The sequence below is a fragment of the Canis aureus genome, chromosome 1 (assembly GCF_053574225.1).
Source record: "Canis aureus isolate CA01 chromosome 1, VMU_Caureus_v.1.0, whole genome shotgun sequence".
Taxonomy (NCBI): Eukaryota; Metazoa; Chordata; class Mammalia; order Carnivora; family Canidae; genus Canis; species Canis aureus.
Genome location: NC_135611.1, coordinates 15,676,974 through 15,702,903, shown reverse-complemented (window position 1 = coordinate 15,702,903; position 25,930 = coordinate 15,676,974). Strand labels below are relative to the sequence as shown.

Genomic DNA, 25,930 nt, shown 5'->3' with positions numbered 1-25,930 from the left:
GCTGGGTCTTAGGGCAGGTCTATTTTTAACTCTTTGAGGAACCTCCACACAGTTTTCCAGAGTGGCTGCACCAGTTCACATTCCCACCAACAGTGTAAGAGGGTTCCCTTTTCTCCGCATCCTCTCCAACATTTGTGGTTTCCTGCCTTGTTAATTTTCCCCATTCTCACTGGTGTGAGGTGGTATCTCATTGTGGTTTTGATTTGTATTTCCCTGATGGCAAGTGATGCAGAGCATTTTCTCATGTGCATGTTGGCCATGTCTATGTCTTCCTCTGTGAGATTTCTCTTCATGTCTTTTGCCCATTTCATGATTGAATCCAACCATGATTCTTTGGTGTTTGTTTGTTTCTTTGGTGTTGAGTTTAAGAAGTTCTTTATAGATCTTGGAAACTAGCCCTTTATCTGATACATCATTTGCAAATATCTTCTCCCATTCTGTAGGTTGTCTTTTAGTTTTGTTGACTGTATCCTTTGCTGTGCAAAAGCTTCTTATCTTGATGAAGTCCCAATAGTTCATTTTTGCTTTTGTTTCTTTTGCCTTCGTGGATGTATCTTGCAAGAAGTTACTGTGGCCAAGTTCAAAAAGGGTGTTGCCTGTGTTCTCCTCTAGGATTTTGATGGAATCTTGTCTCACATTTAGATCTTTCATCCATTTTGAGTTTATCTTTGTGTATGGTGAAAGAGAGTGGTCTAGTTTCATTCTTCTGCATGTGGATGTCCAATTGTCCCAGCACCATTTATTGAAGAGACTGTCTTTCTTCCAATGGATAGTCTTTCCTCCTTTATCGAATATTAGTTGACCATAAAGTTCAGGGTCCACTTCTGGATTCTCTATTCTGTTCCACTGATCTATGTGTCTGTTTTTGTGCCAGTACCACACTGTCTTGATGACCACAGCTTTGTAGCACAACCTGAAATTTGGCATTGTGATGCCCCCAGATATGGTTTTCTTGTTTAAAATTCCCCTGGCTATTCGGGGTCTTTTCTGATTCCACGCAAATCTTAAAATAATCCATTCTTTTTGAATCTAGATGCTAATAAGCATTTGCATTATTCTTTTAATATTTCATCCTTTTATAATCTATCTACTCCATCAGCCCCTTGTGTTCTGTATGAACTGTAAGTCTGCTGTCACCTAATTTATGAATGTCTTCATTCATCTCAATGAAGAAGATTTAAGTAGAAGCACCACAACATGCCATGCAGCTACTCTCCAGAGGCTTCTTTTTTTTTTTTTTCAACAGGTATTTTTGGAGTGACCACTGGTCAGGCTCTAAAGTAACTAAGCTGTGACCTAACACATACTCATCTTCCCCTAAAAGATATCATGTACAAAATGATTAATATCTTGCTGAAATCCAGGTATACTTTATGGGTGGATTCCAGTAGTCTCCCTAATTGGTAACATAAACATCAAAACAGGAACTGATATGATATTAGAGTTGATGAATGTATTCAAGTGAAAAGTGCTTTCCTGGGGCTGGAACTACAATGGTGCATACAACAAAATGATGCTTCCCTGTACAGAGCCTGCAGTCTGGTGAGGGACTGCTTTGCTCATGCTGACTCCATGTCATCATCACACCCCTTGCTGAGTATTCAAAAACGTATTCCATTGGATAATCCATTTGAGTACTGTGCCGACTATAAAAAAAAAAAAAAACTAAAGGGTGAGGGGTATTACTTGCTCTTTCCAAACTTAAATAGCTATCTAGCAATTGTTTGGCATTATCTGATCAACAGTAACAGTGGTGAGACTACCAAAATACTACCTAAGAAAACATTCAAAAATTTTTTTTGTTAGTAAATGAAGCAGAGCAGAAAAACAGAGGCCATCAAGAAGATTGTAGAAATTCGGAACATTAAAAAGTAGTGTAATCTAATCTATTGAACATGAAGATAAATTTTACTTAATGAAATTCATATTATTCTCTTATTATCTTTGCAAATTCACTATTATCACCAGAGGCATAAATTCCATTTGCATATTCCAAAAGGGAAGCCCAGGATCTAAATATGAGTCTCTGGCAATCAGCCTGAAATGTTTGCCACTGTTTAATCACGTAGTCCATCAAAAGGGCACATGGTAACATAGAACTGACAATTGCACTGGAAAAATTGAGTTTGGTTTGCTTAGTTTCAATGAGTTTAAAAAAAGAAAAAAGTAGTTTTCATCTGAATAGTCACAAATTCCATTTTCAATAGTTCATATCATAAAATGAGCTCATTTTCCAAGCCACTTGTCAAAAATCTATACACTACCACGCTTACTGTGCTTAATATCTAAAATAACAAAAGAGGCATATTGATTTGGGATTAACATGGTTTAGGCCCATGCATTCATGACCTTAGCATGGTAATATAAAAATAATTCAGGAAGCACAATGTTAAATTAACATGAGTAGTTCTTTAGTTCTGTAGGATAGAAAAGTGATTTCCTACATAAGCTTAAAGACATAATTAAACATATATTTCATTTCTCTTTCAAGAAGATTCTTTTGACCATGTCTGATACAGCTGCAGGGAAAGAAGTTGGCAGCTGCCAGTCAAAAAGAAAAACTATTGGTTTTTTATAAGCTACTTTACGGCTTTTCAAATTCTCTTTTTGTCTCTCCATCTCATCTTCCTCTGTCTTAATGTTATTTGTTGAATTAGAAATTAGTGTTTTACCAGAGAAAATAATGTTGCTACAAGTAAAAGCAAAAATTAAATACTCAAATTAATGAGGATTTTCCTAATTGCTTTACAGTTAGCCAGGATTTTTTGTTGACCCCTGCTCTGTATTAGAAGAAAACTACATAGCTGCAAATTACATTTTTAAAAAATTGAAACTATTTGTACATCTCAGAGAAATAATATTACCCAGCATGGGAGCCAAGATTCTGAAAAAAGATCATCACACTCTGAGTTTCTGATTACATGAGATTTAATAGAAATTATTCATAGCATATGTCATAAATGAGAACAAAAATACATTATTTGTTAAATGGCATATTTATATTAGTAAATATACATACTTATAAACTTATATATCAAATGTTTCTAAAATTTATATAAAGTCCATATTTTATAGATATAACTAGTAAATGTGAAAGAGCATATAACCCATAAATAAAATTGCCCATGATTCATCTATTTAACATTAATGTAACTCTATGAAACAGTAGGGAAAATATGTTCAAACAATTATAGTATTTTGCCTTTGACTATATTCAAATGTGAATTCTATTACACAGAGAACAATCTGTTTTTTTATTACTTTTGCTTATTTATTGTCCTGGGTCTTTAAACATTATAACAATTAGCAAAGGAGGAAACATTTTCTGTGAATTTTAAACATTCAAAACTCTTCTTTACTTTTTTCTAGGCAAGTTAACTTTCCTGAAGTAGCAGGAGAAATGAGAGGGAAAAATACAACGGGTAATTTTGTAACTTAAGTCTTATGGATAGATGATGGGCTTACTAACTAAAAACACAACTATATAATCATCAATTGGTTTTATTGCTTCTTGCTCTTTCCTTTTAACCAACATCACAATCAGCATTAGCTACTACACACAATGGTTACCCACAGCATCAATCTTAAGCAAAATTATGAAACTGACAATCATGTTTTAACTTTGGAAAATGTGTAAACCAATGTTTGGCAAGTCAGGCAGCTGTTCAAACTGAATCAGCAAGCACAGAGGATATGCAATGACTTTGTCCAGCGGGAGAAGTTGGTACAGGGACAAATACTGAGCAGACCAAGCATCAGATGAAGAGTGGACCATGAAAGATGTGGTCAACAGGCTCAGGTCAGCATCAGAACAACAGAGGACGGAGGTATTTGGAGCACAGGGAGACTGGTTTGGGGAGGTCCCCTGCGTCCTCAATGTTCCTCTTGTCAGCCCTGCACTCGCTGTTGTGTAACACAACCCAAATCTTCCATCTTGAGCTTCTCTAAGTGTGTCTGAGGACTCACTCCTTGGTGTGGAGAATTCACTGTGCTATGAATACTCGGACAATACAATCCCACCAGCGATAATCTATGTCAGCGATCTCTGCTTTACCCACCATGGCCAAGGCCCTGTCTTACCTATACACTGACTCCCCTGAATATCATGTACCATAAATTTGAGGATCCACTAAATCCACAGTGATTCTCTCTGGAAGCTTCTTTTTCTTTCTAATTTGATAGATCTGTGCCACATTCTAACACCCAGCCAGTAGGAGCCACTGTATGATTGTGATGCGGTTTAGACTTCCTACCTTTCTCCCCACAAAAATCCTTAAATTCAAGGCTCTGCGATCTGGTTCTATAAATCTGGAGTTCTGTAAAATTCTTTTACTTAACATAAATTGTCTATATTTCACTTCCAAAGCTAGAAAATGGGTTGTCTGTGTTTCATTTTCTAAATGCTACATTAAATTCTTTCAAGCTGACAGTGCTTTATTGTTTCCTAAAGTACCAAAATTAATTAAAGAACATAACATGTACAGAGATAATGATCTCACATTCAAAGATTTTAATCATGTCTAAAAGTTTGTAATTTTTTCCAATCTATCTTTCTCTTATTTTCTGGCAAGTATACCCTTGCCTAGTCTTCCTATACTCATCAAAAAAGGGTAGGCAAGACAAGCTCCAGAACTATCTCCAATGCAAACTTGAGTTATATGCCCAGGTCTTTCAACTCACGTTTACAAGCAGTGTGCTGGAGACACTGAAGTCTTGCTGGTCACCTTATACAACATTTACTAAATGAAAGGCCAACTGAAACCATAAAAATCTTTTTTTCTCTGGGCATTGGGCAGCATGGCAGTATTACACTGATTATTATTTGTGTCTGGATTAGATTTAATTTGCTCTAGGCTAGAGAATATGCCTTTCCCAATCAGTACAGTATCTGTCATACTATGGAAGCTTATAAAATATAAAGAGATTAGTGACATCTCATCCATCTAGACTTTTGTATATACTAATATTATTTAATGTCAAATAGAACCAGTTTAAAATTAGTCAATCTAGTCTTTCAGTGTTTTTTGTTGTTGTTGTTGTTGTTGTTTGTTTGTTTGTTTGATATTTGCTTTGAGGTAGCCTTCTTAAGATCACTGGAATAATACTGGAATCCAAACTGTTATAAGAACCTACTTGCTGCTTATGTAATTTTAAATCATATTATTTCTTCTTCTTCCTTCAGTATTTTTGCTTTCTAACAGTAAAAAAAAAAAAAAAAGGTGCAAAAATTTGGCCATTGGCCACAAACCATTTAGGGAAATTCCTCAATATTCTCACCCCAATTTCTACCCAAGCAATGAAAAGTTCATCAATGACAGGGTTAACAATTAAATCCCAGAGCTTCTAAAATATCTCCTATTATTCCACAGTCCCTTTCTCTTTCTCTCTCTCCCTCCCTCCCTCCTAAAAACATCTTACTGTAAATGCAAGACAAATCTGAGGAGTGTCATTCTGAGGAGAAAGCCAAAGTCCTGGGGATGCACTTACTTCAGACTGTGGGGCCGGTATTTACATTTCCCTGACTTCGTTATTCAGATTTGTTCTCAAGCAGAGTAAGATGGACAGGAAGTAGTAGGAACTTCTAATGATGACCCTGCCATTGCCCCACAGAACAAAAAGTAGAATGCTATGCTGTCAGAGAATAAGGGAGAAGGGGCGTAAGGGGCGGCTGAGGGGCAGAGACCTAAGTGGCATTCCCTTCCTTGCTCCTCATGCAGTGTTGAGTAGGTGACCCCAGCGGACACCTGCCAGGAGCACATTCACCCTGCAAGTTCCTGAATCACTCTGTGCCCCAACTTAAAATGGGGATAAGGTATTTCCTAGGGTGGTTGTGAAGATCAAATGAGTTAACATACATAAAACTCTTAGAAAAGAGCCCAGCATACTGTGAATCCTCAATAAATTATTTTTTAAGAAATACAGTATGCATACAAGAAGTCCAAGGACATAAAACTTAGAAAGGGTTTGAAAATGGTTTTGTAAAGCCTTGTGGGAGGAGAGGCGTTATATGAGGAGAACGGTGTTCTTTATCTTCTCAAAATCTACAATTTTTAGGAGGCCTAACAAATGGTCCAGGGAGCAGATTTTTTTAAATTGGTTGTTTTGTTTTTTGACAAAACATAAGTAAGACTCTCTAAAATCAGTTCCCTCATATGGGCAGAGTCTGATGGAAATTAAAACATGTTGTCCATTCTTGCCCACTGTTCGTTCCATGACAGGTCAATATTGCTTGTCCCACAAGGACTGACTTAATGGCCTGCCTCAGCAGCATATTGTGTGATTCATTTTCTTTGCGGGAAAATCAGTCATCATTTTCATAAACATTTGCAGTCACCGCTCATCTTTGCTGCAGTGTTCTTGTGACATGTCCTCATTGTTTTGTTAAACAGCAGAGTTGGTGCTCCGTCAGGAGATCAGCCAGCCCAGGTAATCTCTGTGATGACTCCAGTAAAGAAATGAAAGCCCCAGAACACAGGACAGAGCAGTAATTCCACTGTGGTCAGGGGGGAAGCAACACCATGACACAGATGTGTTCTACAGTAAACAGTGTGGGGAGGGCACAGAGCAATTAGGGAGTCAGCACAGGGTGAGGAAAGAGTGTGAGAGAATTCAGAGAATATGATCATTGTTGGTAGGGGAAGATTTGAACTAAAGAGAAGAAACCATGAGAACACAGAGTCTGCTGAGATGTCCAGGGACCCAGGTCTTTCTCTGAGTAGCTGTGTAACCACAAGCAACTCTCACCACTTCTCTGGGCCTGCTTTTCATCCATAAAAATAACAGAGGCCAGTAATTGTGCCACATTCACTACATGGCAGGCCCTGTTCTAATGGCTTTATGTATGTGGACTCGATCATCACAACCACCTCAGGAGGTAGGTACAAAAAAAACTGTGTCTTCATCGTAACCCATTTTTACAGCAGAGGAAACCAAGAAACAGAGATTAAGTAACATCTAGAACACAGAAGAACCAGATTCCCACTTCGGTAGCCCTCTTTATGCCATGATGGGCCTGTCTTTATGCCACGATGCCTCTCTGAAAAGGTGGAGAACCAAACTATAAATGTGTACTTTGAGGTGGGAAAGAAGACAGACCTTTTTGTCTCTTTCATTCCCAATCCCTCATAAACCACTATTGTAATACTGTCACAAATATGAAGTACTAGAAAAATGATCACAGGACTAGATGTTTCTGCAATGTCAAATACCATAAAAGGTTCTAAATACTTTCCGTCTCTGTACTTACCACAAACCGATGACCGACCACATCATCCCAGGATCGATCCGCCGATCACACTGTGTGCAGTCCTAGACTGATGGGTCTCTAAACTCCAGCTCTGTGGTTGTGAAGGGCAAATTTTGAAAAGCTGTCCAGGTATCCCCCCCTTCTGTACAAAAACAATTTCACTAGAGATTAAAATTCAACCTGAATAAAGCACCTAACACAGTGCCTGCTTTAGGTTATATATCTTCCATTCATTCACAAGCACTTGCTGAGCACGTGCTTTGTTTCTGCTGTTTTAGCACATGTGGAGGATATAAAGATAAAAATATAGTCCCCTCCATGAACTTCGACTCTAGAAGAGAGGACAAAAAATACATCCCAGGTGATATAAGATTGCCACGAGTGCTGAAGACATTTAAAGCTGTAGGAGCTTTCCTCTCTCCCTTCTACCCTTTTCAAAGAATAAAAAGAATGAAATCTGTTTCTCAAGTCATCCTTTTTACCAGCTGATTACAGGATGGAGAGTGTCAGAGTGGTATAAAAATGGAATTTCTAATCAAGTAAGAGCATCAATTGGGCTCTAGCCTTATCCATGCAACTCTGGCTCTCTCTCCTTTACATTACTACCAACAAGGTCTGTGTGGCCCCAAGGATCTATGTGTGCCCTATAACCAATCTTCTTGACACCATGGCACATCATGGTCCTTCTTTGTCCTACCCTGATCTAGTTCTGTGTGATGATGTCTTGTGCATTGCATATAAGTGATAGTTCAACAACCAATGGCCACTAGTCTCCTACCCTCAATATTGAGGTCCCTGCTATAGGGTCTAGAGTTCCATTTCCCATCACCAAAAATGAGCACCATCAAGGCTGATGCTTGTCATCTTATATCTCAAATCTCCTAACTTCTACTGTTCTTTCCTTGTGCTTGCCTCATTTCCCTTGTACAGACAACCCAAGCCTTAGTTCAAAGGGCCGTGGTTGGGAGGACACTGATGAACTCTACAGAGAATCACCAACCCTCTCAGACACTAGTCCAAGGCTCTCTAAGATGCCCATTTCACCTTCCCTGCAGGATGAAATCATCACAGTTCCCTTAGTTCTTTCCAGTAACATGGACCCATAAAGGGACCACCCACCTGTTGTCATACATGACTGATACAGGTTTAAGCTAGAATAACTGTTCAAGATGCCCGTGGCTCAACAACAAGCCCCTTGCCCTTTACTTTTCTTTTTTTTTTTTTTAATTTATCTATTTATGATAGACACAGAGAGAGGCAGAGACACAGGCAGAGGGAGAAGCAGGCTCCATGCAGGGAGCCCGACGTGGGACTCGATCCTGGGACTCCAGGATCACGCCCTGGGCCCAAGGCAGGCACCAAACCGCTGAGCCACCCAGGCTGCCCCCGCTTGCCCTTTTCTTTAAATGATTAGCCTTGTCTGTGCCAGAGGGCTTCCCAACTTCAGTTAGCCTGCACAACACCACTCCTAGTAATATACCTTGGTGCAGGCATCAGTGGAGAGTGTTATATGGGAATCCAGGGAGTGATGGGGGTTTTAACCAAATCTCTGGGAGGTATGGAGGCGTGCAGAGAATCATGAATGAATGGTAACTTCTTTGCAACACACAGGCAAACAAGGGAACTTTTTGGAAAACAATGCACTTCATTTTTTTAAATGCCAATTCAATATCTTTTGACTTTTGTTGCCCTATTGTTCTCCTTCCAAACACAAACCATGACTGGATGGTGACACTGTGACTACACCTGGGGATTTTGCAGAATGCCTTCTATACCTCAGAGTTCTATTTCCTCTCTCAATTGTTCTACTTTATCTAAAACTTGGCTTTCAGACGCCCTTTCAGTTGTTTATAACCTACAAATAATTACAATTAGTATGATTGTTGTTAGAATACACAGCCAACCAACTTAACATCTCCCACAATTCCTGCTTTGAAGGGAAATCCTGTTCTTCAAATGTAGCCACAACTTAATTAAATTTTTTTATAGTTTTCTCCAAATTTGACTTATCTTCCCCAAACCACCTGGAAGAAGTAGTAAATACTCTTTCCTCCTCTTCCCTCCAGCTCACCTGGATGGCCTCTCCTCCCCCAGATTCTCCCTAGCACCAAAGAATTGAACTATCACAGCAATTCCTTCAAAGTCTTAGCAAATTAAGAGCAGAGAGAAACTTGGGGGAGTTCATTTTGATACGTGAATCCTCACTAATCCCTTCTCAGATAAACAATGATAGTTTACAATTATTATTTCTTGTTAGGAATTAGGTACTCTTCTCTCTCTTACTTCAACAGACTTCTGTCCCTTTGTAGTTGATACTTTGAAAAAAGTCTATGGAATTCTCTACTTCAGCTCCTATGTTTGTGTCACATACCACACGTGTACTGTGAGGAAGCAGCAGCTTCAGAGGTGACCAGTGCAGATGCTGTGACAACACACGGCACCTGGAAGGGCTCAGTAACCAGAGTGGAATATTTGGCTGTTTGTCCCAGGTATTTTGTTTGTTTTTAACAAAAAATGCCTGAGTTGTTTTTCAGGTTGATCATTTACGGGCATAAATCTCACAATATCAAGGTGCCTGGGTGGCTCAGTTGGTTAAGCATCCAACTCTTTATATCCAATGCTCAGGTCCTGATCTCAGGGTGGTGAGATCGAGCCCCATGTCGGGGTCTGCATTGGGCATAGAGCCTGCTTAAGATTCTCTCTTTCCCTCTCCCTCTGTCCCACCCTTCCCTCTCTCTCCCTCTTAAAATAAATAAATAAATAAAAACCTCACAATTTAGATTGTAAACTCTCCATGAATAGGAGTTATCTTTGGTTTTTAAATTTTGAATAATAATGGATTCCCAACAATTATCAGTCATCTGTTCTCAGAGGTAAACCATGAACAAATCCCTTTTAAAAACATCAAGAAAACATGTCTAATGAAGAATTGAATTTGCAGCACTCACCCATCAAATGTTTTGCTTCCCCATTACCATCAGCTACAGGTCTGCAGGTGAGGGTTGATGGGAAACGTTGGCTCTCAATCGTCTGCAGGGGGTAATGAGGGCTGCTAATTTGAGTCTGTGTTCTGCCTCTCAGTGCTGCTACCCTCCTCTCACCTGGGGAATCTGCTCCTACCTTCCCTGCCTTGGAGACTAAACTGATACTCCAACTTTTGACCAGCTGATACCTTTAAGGTTTTTGACATAGTCTACCTAAGTGCCTTCCACAAAGGCTGTACCAACACTCACACCAATAGCACCAACAGTGTCAATTTTCTAGCACTCTCACCAAAACTGAGCATGAGGAAATGTATGGTGGGTGGTGGAAGTCTCTCACTGTTGGAACGACAGGTTTCAGCTAAGCAAAGTGAGAAGCTAGAATGAACCATGCAGTACTGGATGAGAATCAGCCAGAAGTATGAGCCCATGTTTAGCTTAAAACAGACACAGATGGATACAGACAGAGAAATAATATCGATATACAGGTACATGTGTGGTAGTATAAACACATACTAGTTCACAGCACTATACCCTAAGAGTGCCTAGAAGTAACAACACCCAGTAGCAATAAGCACAGCTAGGGCCCAGATCTTGGTATCTAAAACCATTCTCTAGGAAAAGGAACCAGAGCTTCTTGAGAAAATGGCTGATTCTGGGACTGGGGCATTAAATATATAAGATGGGCATGGAGCGGGATGCCTGGGAAGCTCAGTGGTTGAGTGTCTGCCTTTGGCTCAGGGCATGATACCAGGGTCCTGGGATTGAGTTCTGCATCAGGCTCCCTCTGGGGAGCCTGCTTCTCCCTCTGCCTGTGTCTCTGCCTCTCTCTGTGTGTCTCTCATGAATAAATAAATAACATCTTAAAAAAAAAAAAAAAAAGATGGGCATGGAGCATTTTAACAGTCCCAGAAAGTAGGGAAGTGCTCAAAAAACAAATGCTGGGGGCCTGCCTGGGGACTCACAGGGGCCAACCTGAAAGGAAGTTAGGACAATTTGACAAAATAAATGACATAATATTGGATTACAACCCAAAGTATAACATAAACATCCATAAATCCATGCTAATATAAATAATTAAATGAGGAAGAAGAGACACCTCTCTGTGCAGAATTCGAAAGAATTATGTAGATACACCACCCTCAAGGAGGTGGAACATAACTCCCCACTCCTTCAGTGTGGGCTGCATAGTAACTTCCTTCCAAATAGTATAGTATGGGAAGGGGAGGAAAAGAGTTATTTACAGTGGAGAAATCTGACAATACTACCAGCTGACCAGAGCTGACATCAACAGTGATGAGCCATGTTGATAGTACGTATCCTGGATATGAGGTGATGAGAATAGTATTTTACTTCTGTGGTCTTCTTCACAAAATCCATAGCTAACCATAAGGAAAAACATTAGACAAACCCAAATTGAAGAACAGTCTATAAAATACTGATCAGTACTCAAAATTGTCAAGGTCATCAAAAACAATGAAGTGTGAGACACTAAGGAGACATGACGACTAAATGTAATGTGACAGCATGAATGGGAAAAGAACATTAGATAAAAATTAAGGAAACCCAAATAAAGTATGGACTTCAGTTAAAAATAATGTTATGGGTTCATTAGTTGTGACAAATGTTCCACAGTAATGTAAAAGGAAACAGAGTATATAGGGTATATAAGAACTCTCTGTAATAGTCTTGCAACTTTTCAATAAACATAAACTTATTTTAAAATAAAAAACTTTATTAAATTAGGAAGAAGGTATAGAAAGTACCTGCATATACAGGAGTTCAATAAATAGTAGCTCTGTTATTTTTTAAAATGATTTTTGCCATTTTGAAAAGTGAAAGGTAACATTCTTGTTGTTGTAATTTTAATCTCTTTGGTTACTAATGAGGCTGGCCTTGCAAAAACGTTTGTCTTTGCTTTTCATATTCATGTCCTTTATCTGGTTTTTGTAGTTTCTGGATTCTTCTGATTTATCTGGCCTCTCTAAGATGATCAAACTTCCCAGTTTGTCAGGGACAGGTCTAATTTATGTGCCCTGTCCCAGCTAATGATTAATAAGAACACTTTTAATTGAGAAAGTAAATTGTATGGTCACCCTCCCATGTCCCATTGCTGCCCTCACGTTGTTTGTGTTCTCCCACATAACTGCCACTCCAGCTGCTAATCCGCACTGTCCCTTTCCACTGCCGGCGCCCAAGATACACCTTGACACTTGAACGGGGCGAGTGTTGGGGAGCTAGTAGTCTTCTGCTACAACTACACTTTTCAGAAGATAGAATCTTAATATCAATTACAATTCACTTCATACTGCAATACCCAACCTTCCACCTTCCACGGTATTCTAAACGCCTGCGGGTCCCCTGCCCAACTCTTGTGTTCTGAAGGACAGTTTCCTCTGCTCCTGCCCTCTCTGCTGGACTGCATTCAATGCCAGGCCCAACCCAAAATGAGGCGGTACAGAGCTGTGGACACACGTCCCCTCACAGCCACCTTAGGAAGACATCCTTCCCTCTCATCCCTCCTCTTTCCTTCCTTCCTTCACTCCCTCTCCCACCTTCCTTTCCCTCCCCTTTCTCTTCCTCTCTTTTATCTTACTTTCTTCTTACCTTCCCTTCTTTCCTTTCTGCCCTATCTCCTTTTGTTTTGGCAAAGAGGAAGTTGTTTATGGTTCAATTTCTTTCTCCCCCTTCATTTATGATGCAAATAAGCTCACTGAAGAAAATTAGAAAATACGAATAAGCTAAAAGAAAAAAAAAAATTCCACACCCATGGATAACAATTACTACCATTTTTTAGAAAGATTTTATTTATTTGTTTGAGAGAGACAGAGAGAGAGCAAGCACACAAGCAGGGGGAGGGACAGAGAGAGAGAGGGAGAAGCAGACCCCCTGCTGAGCAAGGAGCCTGATGCAGACTCAATGCCAGGACCCTAAGATCATGACCTGAGCCAAAGGCAGATGCTTAACCCACTGAACCACCCAGACACCCCAATTACTAACATTTTTATATATCCTGGCCTCTGTCTTTTAGGAGCAGTAGATCAATATGCATAGTACTGTTGGAATCAACAGCTTCCCAGCTCTCTCACATTTTGGCCATGTGACCTTGAATAACTTACTTAACCTAAGCCTCAGTTTTCACATCTATAAAATGAGGATAAATGGTGTATTATTTATTAAAATACATATTATTATTTATGTCCAGATAAAACAAGACAATATATGTAAATCACTTAGCACAGTGCCCAAAACAGAACAGGTGCTAAATAAATGGTAGCTTTTACTAATAATACATGTTTTGTCAAACATGAGATCAGAACAACATTTCAAATTTGGTACCCTGGTGTTTCACTCAACAAAATACAGAACTAATATATGACTAAATATAGGTCTGCATTCTCATTTTTGCTATGTATTTCTGTGCTGCATTTTTATTTTGAAATACAATGAGGGGGGATCCCGGGTGGCGCAGCAGTTTGGCGCCTGCCTTGGCCCAGGGCGCGATCCTGGAGACCCGGGATCGAATCCCACGTCGGGCTCCCGGTGCATGGAGCCTGCTTCTCCCTCTGCCTGTGTCTCTGCCTCTCTCTCTCTCTCTCTGTATGACTATCATAAATAAATAAAAAATTTAAAAAAAAAAGAAATACAATGAGGGAGGCTCCTGGGTGGCTCAGTCGGTTGAGCATCCAACTCTTGGTTTCAGCTCCAGCCATCTTCCCAGGGTTGAGAGATCGAGCCCTGCATTGGGCTCTAAGCTCAGCTCAATGCAGTCTGCTTGAGATTCTCCAGCTCCCTCTGCCCCTCCCCCCACTCATGCTCACACACATGCTCCCCCTGTCTCTCAAACAAATAAGCAAATGAAATACAGTGAGAAGGGACGACTCAGTGGCTCAGCGGTTGAGCACCTGCCTTCAGCCCAGGGCATGATCCCAGAGTACCAAGATTGAGTCCCATTTTGGGCTCCCACCATGGAGCCTGCTTCTCCCTCTACCTATATCTCTGTCTCTCTCTCTCTCTCTCTCCATGTCTCTCATGAATAAATAAATTTAAAAAAAATACAATGAGGAAAAGTATATGTTAAAAAATAACTATTGGGCATGATGTATTCCCACTACTTTAGAAACTCCCTGAGGATTCTCCTTTCCCCACGAATGATCACTATTCTTTTACCTCATCTCACAGGAAAATAGAGCGACTTCACATAGCAGAAAGGCTGGGCCAGTGGAGTCCTCAGTAGCCCCTTGCTCTCATGAGCAGCAGGCCCTCAAACCGGATGAATCTTTGGGGCCAGTACTGAGCCAGAAGCCTAAGGAGCTCCAAAGAACAACCTAAGCTAGTACTAATGGTGGTCTTCTTGTAATGTGATTTGAACAATCGCCTCTTCTGCCTTGTGCTGTTTATCTGGGGGGACTGTGGTTTCTTCGCGGCCATTGCTGTGGTTGTTTGTGTTATCCAAGAGCCAGAGGTTTGGCCTGTGTTGGCTTTCATAATTGAGGAATAAGAAACCAGAAAACAGGAGAGAAATGTAATTTCTGTATACTCTCAGAAAATGGAACCCTGGAAACAAATTCAGGAGTAGAATCAATGCAACACAAAGAGAAGGTATTGAGTTCCTCGGTATTTGACTAGATTTTCCCTAGAGAAAAGTCTGGGCAGGCTGATTATTTGGAGACACTCATATGTATGTGTACTCTTGCAGGGTTCCAACATAATAGTAACAGCCTTTTGCATTATGATATACAATATATTTCATAAGTAGTCTGTACACTTCTGAATATATTTTCATACTACATTCTGTATGTTTAAAAAAATGTGTATTAACCAATTAAAGGAGCCTTGATGATATAAATCTTCCCATCAGTTAACTGGTCCATTTCTTCTGGGGACTTAGAAGAAGTCCCCAACAGGGACAGGAACCACAGTGCCTGGCATACTAGGCAATGATAAAGCCCTATTGATTGATTTGAAGGTAAACTGCTATAAAATGTGGTATGAAACTCTGTATTTGCTTACAAGTTATGTGGAGAAACGGTCTTCAAAGGATCCCTCGGCCTGAAGCACATCTACTGAGGGCTCATTAAGTCCCTGACACTGTTTGAACGTTTCACATCCTGGCTTCACTTTATCTCCTTGGACACCTGTAAGGGAGCTATTATGATGGCCTGAGTCTTGCACACAGGGAAACTGAGGCCTATAGAAGTTACATCACAGACCCAGGGCCTGCACAGCTAGCAGGTGGCAGCCTGGCACCAGAAGCCCACCCTCAGCCACCTGTCTGTGCCGTGGGACTTGGCCTGGCGCTGTCTTGGACAATCACTGGGCAGCCCAAGCACCAGGATCAGACCCTGCCTCCTAAGTCTCTGGGTGTCACGGCGTGTCCTCCTGTAGCTCACTAATTACTGAGCTAAGACTGATGAAAAAGATTACTATAACACCCATGAAAATCATGACATATGAGGACATTTTGACCCATAAAATAAACAGTTATTGAATTCATGCCAATGTTTGTATAATTCCACAGTTCTTCCACTCATGCTTCCTCTTAGGTGTCCACAATGAGGATTGGAAAGAAAACACAACCGAGTTCCTGTGCTTACCCCTTTACTGAGATAGGGTCTGAAGACAGGACTAAAAGTCCAAATAACAATATAAGAACAGCAACAAAGCACTCTCACCATATATCAGACAACTTTATATACAGTCTCATTGTATCTTCACAATCCTTAGAAGGAAGTGTTCCTATCTTTTTTCTATAGATCGGAGAGAAACAGAGAGACTCACAGAGGACAGATAATTATTCAAATCACCCAGCTGGGTTCACAGCCTGGCCTCATTATTTACTGTCTCTGGGACCTTGAGGAAAACTGTCATTCTGCCCAATATATCGAACTGCCTCTCGCAGTGCTACTACTACCTAGCACACCCAGGCTGATAACGAGGGAAACCGAGATGTGGGTAGGATGCCTTCAATACCTCCTGTTAGTCCAAACCTGGCTCTTTTCCCTTCTTTCAATGCCCCCATTTCTCCCAGGTTCCCAGGGGGTCTCCTCCTATCCGGGTTCTCCTTAGAAGGCAGGAAAATGCTACTGCCCTCCCCGGATAACTCACCTCATAAAATGGGTCACATAGGGCCTAGGCATGATGCTGGATGCAGGTGGACAAACATGAATAGGAAGCTGGCCCTTGCAAAGAATACACAGTCCCGCTGGGGAAAGCAGCAGGGATGTTATTATCGTAGGATGAGGGATAGGTAGGACAAGAAATCCCATACATGCTAGTCAATGTCCCCATTCACACACACCTCCTACACCAGCCCTAAGCAACCACTGCTCTACCTTCTGTATCCATAGACTGGCCTATTCTGGACACTTACATAGATAGAATCATATAATATGTGGTCTTTTGTGTGGCATCTTTCACTTAACATAATGTTTTCAAGGTTCACCTGTGTCGTAGCATGTATCAGCACTTCACGCCGTCTTATTGCTGAATAACATTCCATTGTATGGATATATAACATTTTGTTTTTCCCATCATCAGCTGACCAACAGTTGAGTAGGTTTCCACCTTTTGGCTATTATGAACATTCATGTACAGGTTTTTGGGTGGACACAGGTTTTAAATTCTGAAAATATGCCTAGGAGTAGAATTTTGGGGGTATCTGACAATTCTATGTTTAACCTTTTGAAGAAATACATGTTCATTTCCAAAGCAGTTGTGCCATTTCCCATCCTCCTCCCCACCCCCCCCCCCCCACCCTCAGCAATGTATGGGGAGTTCTAATCTCTCCATATCCTCACCAATGCTTGTTATTGCCTGTCTTTTTTATTCTAGACTTTCTGGTAGGTCTCAAGTGCTATCTATCTCATTGTTTTGATTTGCATTTACAAATGAGTGATGAAGTTTAATTTTAGACACTTTGAATGTAAGACATCTAGAAAACTTCCGGGAATGCAGCTTTAAGTTTGGTAGAAAGTCTAAATTGAGGAGAGATGTTGTATTTACTCTTGGAAGTCATCAGTGCAATAATGTAAAAGAAAGCATTTTTATTTGTGGGATTCAGGCACTGTAGTATTAGGTGGAAACTATCTGGGATATGGGATTTTCCCAAGACTTACAAATGGTACCACAATGGGTAACTACTTACTCTACTCACACCCAAGACTAGTCTTGGCTAAACAAACTAGGCTTTTCCTGTTTTGCGTTAGGTTTAGAGGCTTTCTGATGGTGGGGGCAGGCTGCATGCCTAGGGGTTAAAAGCTCAGCTTATGGGATCTAAATCCAGACTTACACATCACATAGCTGCATGACTGAGAGACATTTTACTTCACCTCCCTAAGACTGTTTCCTTTGCTGTAACTGAGGAATACACATCTGTACCTACATCCTAAGGCCACTGTGAGGAATTAAAAAAAAAAAAAATGGAACAGTGGCATGGAGCACCTGGGGGGCTCAGCTAGTTAAGTGTCTGCCTTTAGCTCGGGTCATGATACCAGGGTCCTGGGATTGAGCCCCGTATTGGACTCCCTGCTCAGCGCAGAGCCTGCTTTTTCCTCTACACTTCTCCCCTGCTTGTGATCTCTTTCTCTCTCAAATAAATAAATAAAATCTTTATTAAAAATAAAAAGGACCTAGCACATAGTAGGCATCCAAACAATGATTGAATGCATGCATGCAAGAATGAATCAGTGAATAAAATGGAATAAATTAATTAATGAAAAGTACTCAGCACAGGATCCTGCACTTAGTAAATGTTCAACAGTTACTCTTATAACTCCATACAAGCAAGCAATAAAGATTAATGCGCAGCAAGGGCAAACATTCCTTTGCTACCATTATCCTCTGACCAGAACAAAACATGAATGGTAGATGTCTTTATATGTTCGGCCCAGCTGGCAGGTGGCTCCCTGTGGGCCTGTCAGACAGGAAGAATTCATGTCCACAGTCACTCAGCTCTTTCAGCCGAGTAAACGTGATTTGTGAGCCGCCATGCTCATCATCCTCTTCCATCAGGCCATTTATGGCCCTTACAATTTCACTCTTGATGAGAATGCGTAAAATATTATTGGCCCTGTGTGCTTACTGTATAATATACGGAACTTACAATAGACATTATTAAATATTGTTAAATGAAGAGCTGAATAGGCACAGTAAAATGCATGTTGGAAAGATTCGTTAACCCCGCTGATGCCACAGACAGTATCTGCAATATTTCTCTGATATCTCCTTGCACAGAAATCATCGTTAGCTGGTTCAAAGTGGCCATGCAGAAAGGAAGTTCTGGGCCAGGAGCACTGGCCCTGGGGTCAGGAGCCTGGGGTCACTCCCGGCTCTGGCATTCACATTACCTAGGGCAAACTACTTTACTTCTCTAGACCTCCATCTCCTCTATAAAATGAGATGCTGGACAGTACAGTTTCTAGATTCCTTTTAGCTCTGGCATTCCTGAACTCCTCAGAAATATTCAGTGTAGAACTCACTTTTACTACTCTCTTCTCCCTTCAGCAAATTCTCTACTCATTTCACCCACACTAGGTTTTGGGGCAGGGTTGATGAAACATTAAACACAGAGAGCCTCAGGTTAGAACTGTCTAAACTGCTTCCACTTGGCACACACGCTCCAACCGAGCCCAGGAGACCTAAGCAGTAGGGTGAAGAGCGGTGGAGAACTGAGAATGAATATTCTGAAGCTGGACAGTCACATCAGTGGCATCTCAACAGGAGCATTTCAGCTTTCTGAAACATTCAAACCTGCTTATGCCTCTTTCATCTTCCCAGTGTGCTGGTCTCTGCACTATCACTCCACCCCGAGTGCCCTTTTGCCTGTATCTCTTGCTTTCTTTCCCCTGGACTCTGTCAACACAGATTGCTCCCAAGGGAACAACACATTTCTTCCCTGGCATCGTATGTGCTCAGATATGAGGATGGAGACAGGAAAGAGAGAGGAGCTGTTTCAGCAAAGACAGGTGAGGTGGAGAAGAATTCTGCAGAGGGCCAAGCAAACGTGCTCCTGAGAGAGGGACTTCAATACATTTGATACAGGGAGAGGTCATCTTTAAAAGACATATCCACAGGGCAAACCAACCAAAAATATGTACTGTGCTTCAAGTTTTTCTTGCAGTATGTTATTTCATATCAATTTTTCTGATAAACACTTGTAGATACTGAGGTACTGGTATATATTCATTTTTAACAAAGAAAAGGTGTGACTTTTTGTGACTGTCACACTTCCTAAATAATAAAGTGGCAGTGTTCAAGGGAAGACCTATCAAAGAAAGAAGCAATGTTAACAATCAACACAAAAAAACAATATCTAGATTCTAAAGCTTTCAGAGAAGAGTGTGACATACTTTATATAATACAGGTGACATACCATATATAATAGGGCATTTAGACACTTTTCTGCATGGCCTATTATGTACAAGGTAGAGTACTACATTTCTATAATAAAATAAAATTATTCTCTCGTTTAGTTGTTTCAACTCATTTTACAGCTCAAACTAAACACCATTTTTATACTGCTCTTTCCTATTTCTCCAACACTGTAAACCCAAGGGAACCTTACTAAAAGGGAAGTAGACAAAGTTATAAAACCAAGTGAAGAAATATCACAGAACCCCCAAATGCAGTGAGCATAAAGAGGAGCTGATAGGTGAGCTGAACAAAAATATAAGAACATTTTTGGCATATGCCTTTTCCAAATAATGGATGTTTCAAGAAGAAGACAGTAATTCCATATTCATCCCAGCATATTCACTGCCACAAGTCTTTCATAAGCTATTTTGGCTTTTTCTGCAACAAACTCTTTATTGCACTAATGAGTTTCATCAAGTATTTCAGAAAACAGTTTCCCTCATTTTGCCTTCTCAATAGTTCTCCCTGTGGTCAAATATGCTTCCTGGCTCTTCATTTCTTTCCTGGAATATGATTACACATCATTCTCTTGACATCTGACTTTGCTGGGCCTCTAGCAACCTAGGTAAACTCCACACTGCTCCACTGACTTCTGGCTTGGCCATGTGACTTCCTTTACCCAGTAGAATGTTAGAGGGCATGATGTGAACAAAGACTTTACATTCGTCGCATGTTTTAGCTCAACTCTTGTGTTTCTGCCATCTCTCATGAGAAAACCATATTCAGGCCAGCCCTTGACCCTAGAATGAGGGACACATGGAACAGTCCTGAATCCTACCCTCAGCCTGAAGGAGCCAAACTCAAATCTGTGAGGGGAAATAAAAACAAAAAAGAAATATTGTAAACCATTAAGAATTGGGAGTTGTTTGTTATACAGCTTTACTATGGCCAAAGCTGACTATGCATACCCTCTGGGTCACTCTTCCATTGCCACAATCATACCCTATAAGAAAGCAACACAAACACATAAAACAAAACCCACTTATTGTCATTCCTAAGACTAACATCAGCTGCCTGGCTCCAGCCTCGGCTGGTTCAATGAAATTTACTCATGCATCTGTAATCTGTAGTCAGCTTCAAGCCAGCTAAGAACCTTTTCTGATCTTGGCTAGACTCTTCGGCATATCTGGGAGCTTGGCTGCACAGATGGGCTTTACTCAGCTCTGCCCCACAAGGCCTCTCACCCTCCAACAGACCAGGCTTGTTCTCATAGTACAGTTGAGTTTGGGGAGAGAGAGAAAGCTTATAAGGCCTAGCCTTTGAACTTCTGCGTGAGGCCACTGTCACTTCTCTGCTTTCTACTGAACAAAGCAGAACATAAGGTCACCCAATTCCAAGTAGAGGGAGACAACTACACCTCTTTTTTTTTTTTAAGATTTTATTTATTTATTTATTCATGAGAGGCACAGAAAGAGAGAGAAGGGGGGGGGGAGGGCGGAGGGAGAAGCAGGCTCCATGCAGGGAGCCTGACGTGGGACTCCATCTCAAGTCTCCAGGATCAGGCCCTGGGCTGAATGCGGCGCTAAACCGCTGAGCCACCCCTGGTTGCCCTAAACCTCTTAATGGGCAGAGCTACAGTCACATTACAGAAATTATGGATGCAGGGAAGGATGGAACTTAAGAAAGAACCAAATTAAGGGCTGAGGCTCATTCAGGTACAATCTGTCATTTTTATTAGGTGAACCAAGTAAGCAATAAATATAAACTTTGTACACAGTGTTCAAGAAATTACACTGAAGTCCGTGAGACAAAGAAACACTGAATGGTCATGCTGACAGCAATGGGACATAGTACCTTCTGTAAAGCCACCTTCTTTTAGGTAGTTAATTGCACCCAACTTTGATTCCACCTTTATTTTGTATCTCTTTGACATTCCTGTATTCTGTTTCTATCAAAGAATATTTTACATTTAGTGAAAATTCCTTATTTTTCACTTCTACATTTATGTTCTTTTCATATTCTCTCACCTGCCTTGCTTAAAATTTTAAGTTCAACTGGCTTTAGACTGAAGAAGTGATGACCCCAGCATCCTATCTTTCTCAGCTCAGGAGCCATAAAATTTTACGCTATTTTATACTAAGTAAATAAATAAAAACAAAACAAAATGCAAACAAAACTCAGCACTGAGCAAAGGGCTGGTCATGTGGTCATGGGAATTTGCCAGGCAGGGTTTCTGTTTTAGAACATCACAGTGGTTTCCAGAACTTTACCCAAGTCTGGCTAACTGAAGACTTACTCAAAACCAAGTATTATGCATCACAAATACTCTCTTATAATTCTCAATTTCAATTAGTGTATTTCATATGGCACAAGAAAATATATTCAAGGCTTTAAATCAATGAAAACCTGGCATCAAGAAATCTGACTAGAACTGGAGACTAGTGTGTGCTTTCAGAGAAGTCAGATCAAAAACCATTTTGTAAAATTTGTAAGGATTAGAGGGAGCAGTGAAATGAGAATCTTTGTAACAAGAAGATCATTGAACCATTAGAAAACCAAAAGGCAGTTTCTAAAGCAGGACTTTGATATAACCTCCTCTCTCGGGAAGGTTAATGGTAATTCATCTCTGAGCAGTTAGCAGTGGTACACAGGGCTGGGCCTCTGAGACACCCTCTTACCCCTCGCTGGTTTGCTCTCAGGTCTATAGATTTAATAGCTCCCCAGGTTCCTAAAAAAAACAGTGCCTGACAGATTGGCACTGGGGCTTTGCTGTGCATGAAAAAATTTACACATATTCACTTTCCCTCAATTCTTCCTCTCCCAATCTCATCACTCAGCAGGTTCAACACAAAGTTTGAGTGATTTTATGATGAAGAGGATACAAGACTCCATGAATGGTTGGAAGAATAAAGGAAAGAAAAGGAGGAGCATTCTTAATCACAACCCAACCCAGTCCTTCTCCCTCCTGGGGCCGAGTTACAATCATGCTTGTTCAGTGACCCCCCACGATTCTTATAGGGTATCGAATCAAATGCCTCTAAGGGCCAATAGGCAACATAAATAAAGTGGGCAAAATGGGTCCCTTGGGTTCCCTGAATGTACATGCCCAGTATAAAAGGGATAGTCACTTCTCAGTTCCATCAAATGTTGCTGTGTAGGAATATGGGACCATGAGGCTTCAGATGTCGAAGGAATGCAAAACAAAGGTGTGACTAAGAGGTGTTGGAAATGTAGAATTTTATGCAGAATCTTTCCACTTAAAATGTTGACAACAATAACAACAAAAAATGTTGACAACAGTGTGCAGACCAGGTACAGGAACATGGTTCCCTAATTTGCAATTTACGCTTAAGAGCAAGCTACTCAAAGTGTGGCCCACAGACCTGTCTACAAATTATTTGTTCCCAATCTGTGACAAGATAGGAATCCAACATTAGAATGCAAATCCAGTAAATCACTTAGAAAACCATATAGTTCAGCTGAGATTTTTCTTTATAGGGGACACAAAGCACTGATCTCTATTCTGGCACAACAAGCTTCTTATCTCATTGCAGGTGGCATTTTGGGTATCATTACTCTCTGGAGAAACTTTCAGGGACCTTCATTACGGTGCTGTCTCAGAGACTTGAACAGACCCATACCTTGGCTCCTTGAAACCCAGTACCATGTATGGGATAGAAAGGAGAAAGAAGAGAGAAGAATTCTAGTAGGGTCTGGGAAGTTGCTTGTGGATGGTCCAAGATTAAGTCAGGGAAGTAAGACCGGCTTGTACTCCAATGGATCTGAGTGTACAGTATGGACAGGCAGGATGGCAGTCAGCATTCCAGGCCACTTAGGCTTTCCTTTCTCTCTCTCTCTCTCTCTTTGAGATTGTATTTGAGAGAAAGAGAGGTTGTATGCCAGTGGGGGGAGGGGCAGAGGGAAAGCATCTCAAGCCAATGCTACACTGAGTGTGGAGCCCGACACAAGGCTCAATCTCATGACCCTGAGATCATGACCTGAGCTGAAACCAAGAGCTGGATGCTTAACCAACTCAGGGACCCAGGCTCCCCTTCCCATTAATATACCCAACACCTGCACTTTCTTAGGCACATAAGAGTTTTGTGCAGGTAGCTAATTAAGATATATTGTATGCCATGGATGTTCTTTCTACTAGGACAGGTCTATTTGTTTGTTGTCTATCTTCTCACCACTGCCACTCCACCACAGATTACAAGTTCCAGGAATATAGGGGGTCTAGACCAGTGGCTAGTACATAGTAGATACTCAGTAAATACCAAACGAATAAATGATATTATAGCAAAGGTATAGAAGACAGATGAATACATCATGCTAATTAGATAGGTAAAATAATTTTTAAAAAATGTTTCCAGAGGCTGACATATACCTTTCTCAGGAGCTGTTAAGTATACCTTGTTACTATGTCCAGGCCAAAAGAGATGTTCAATAGCCATTAACTATGGAATGGGACATGTTCAAAGGGCAAGATTCCTGAAAAGACTTAAGTCAATAGACATGGGAAGACTTTGGGATGCAGGTTCCCAGATATTGAGTTAGTAATATTGATAATTATTATCAACTGATTGATAATCTTTTGAGGAAAAAATAACTTCCCATTTAAGAAAGTTTGAGAGAGATTCAGCCCAAAGGTGGAGGATCTCAAGTCCTATGCAAGCTGAAGTGTGTGGCTAATACGAGAGACAAGAACACAGAGCTATCCATGAGTTGTCTGTTGAATGATGGAGAGACTTAAATCTCCCCCTTTTTTACTGAAATTCTTAAAAACTAATCCTGCTTATCAACCATATTACTTTCCTTTCAGTCTCTCCATCTTACTTGTCCCCTCAGAACTTCAGATCCATTGTGGTGGAGTTTTGTGGCCTTTTCTAGTATTTAGAAACTCATTATTTTTTTCTAATCTTCTAAGCCTATTTCCTCCTATTCTCAGTACTAGAAGAAAGAGGATGTTCTAAATGCTTTTTTGAAGTCTTTATCTTACTCTCATCATTCAAAAGTTTCTTCTATTGAAACTTATACTACTTATTAATATCATCCTTCCCAAAATTTCATTACTGTCTCTACTAGAACCTTCCTTCAACTGCATGCAAGGCTTCAGTGCTTGTGTCAGAATTTTCTAGTCTGCCCTACTCTGGCCAGTAGTCATAAATTCAGGGATAGCATACTAATTATCACATTTACAATTAGTATATTACTACTTGTTGAGTACCTACCAGGTGCCAGTCAGTTACTATGCAATTGCTAATCTGTTGTACACAGATTCTAATTTCCATCAACCCTGGAAGGCAGGCTTCATCCTCCTCTTACACAAGAAGAATGCATGATTCAGAGAACTTCCATAACTTGCCCAAAAGCCCACACATTTAGTTAGCAATGGAACCAGAAGATAAACACAAATATAACTGATGCCACAGCCCAAGCTCCTCCCAGGCTTCCCTAACAATAAACAGAGCTGCCATTTGTCAATGGCAATCGCGTAACAGCTACTGACTTTATACCAATTGTTCCTAAATCGCACAGTAATCCCTGAGGTCCAAATCATCTCCACTTTAAAGATAGGACAAATGGAGCTCAGAAATGGTAATCAAAGATCTGAACTCAGATCATCCCATGTCCAACAACTTTGCTCTTTGCATAGACCACACTGATATACAGAAACATCTCTGTTGATGACCTTGCTAAAACCCTACTCCTCTTTTCTGTAGCTGCATACAAACCACCAGCTTTAGTGACTTAAAACATAATAATCATACATTTTCCTCACAAATCCACAATCTGGACAGGTATCAACAGGATGAGGCTCCTCTCTGTGCCACATGGCATCAGCCTGGATGGTTCAACCAAAGGCTTGAGGATTGGCTTCTGGGAGGGTTCCTTCCAGGACTGCCAGAGTACAGCTGGATTTAGCTGGGAGCTCAGCCCAGGCTGAGAGTTGGTTCACAATATAAGTGCCTCTCCCTGTAGATCTTTCTATGTGACCTGGGTCCTCAGAGCATAGTAAATGGGTTCCAAAAGCAAGCATCTCTCAAGAGAGCCAGATGGAAGTTACACTGCCTTTTATGACCTGGCTTCACAGGCTACACAGCATCACTTCCACTGCATCGTTAGAAGCCAGTCACTGAGACCAGCCCATATTTTAAGGGAAGTGTATTCAATCACACCTCTTATGAGAAGAATATCAGAGAATATGCACACATTTTAAAACCACCATACACACTGCCCCATACTCTCTTACCCAATTTAATCTCTGTTCTGCTAACCCAGCCATGAAAATAATGCACTTGAACCACCTCAGCATCACTGAGGAAAGCATCAAACACAAGACTTTGAC

The 25,930-nt window shown here is 40.7% G+C and overlaps 1 protein-coding gene and 1 long non-coding RNA gene across 4 annotated transcripts in view; one reads left to right on the top strand and one right to left on the bottom strand.

Annotated features, from left to right (window-relative positions):
• The window catches only part of CDH20 (cadherin 20), a 214,895-nt gene that overhangs the window by 84,542 nt on the left and 104,423 nt on the right, over positions 1–25,930 (top strand). The window lies entirely within an intron of this gene.
• Positions 1,447–15,445, bottom strand: LOC144280498 (uncharacterized). The gene is made up of 3 exons (XR_013348911.1): positions 15,241–15,445; positions 7,247–7,388; positions 1,447–1,646 (listed from the first exon to the last, which is right to left on the bottom strand). It is a non-coding gene; the product is annotated as an uncharacterized LOC144280498 (long non-coding RNA).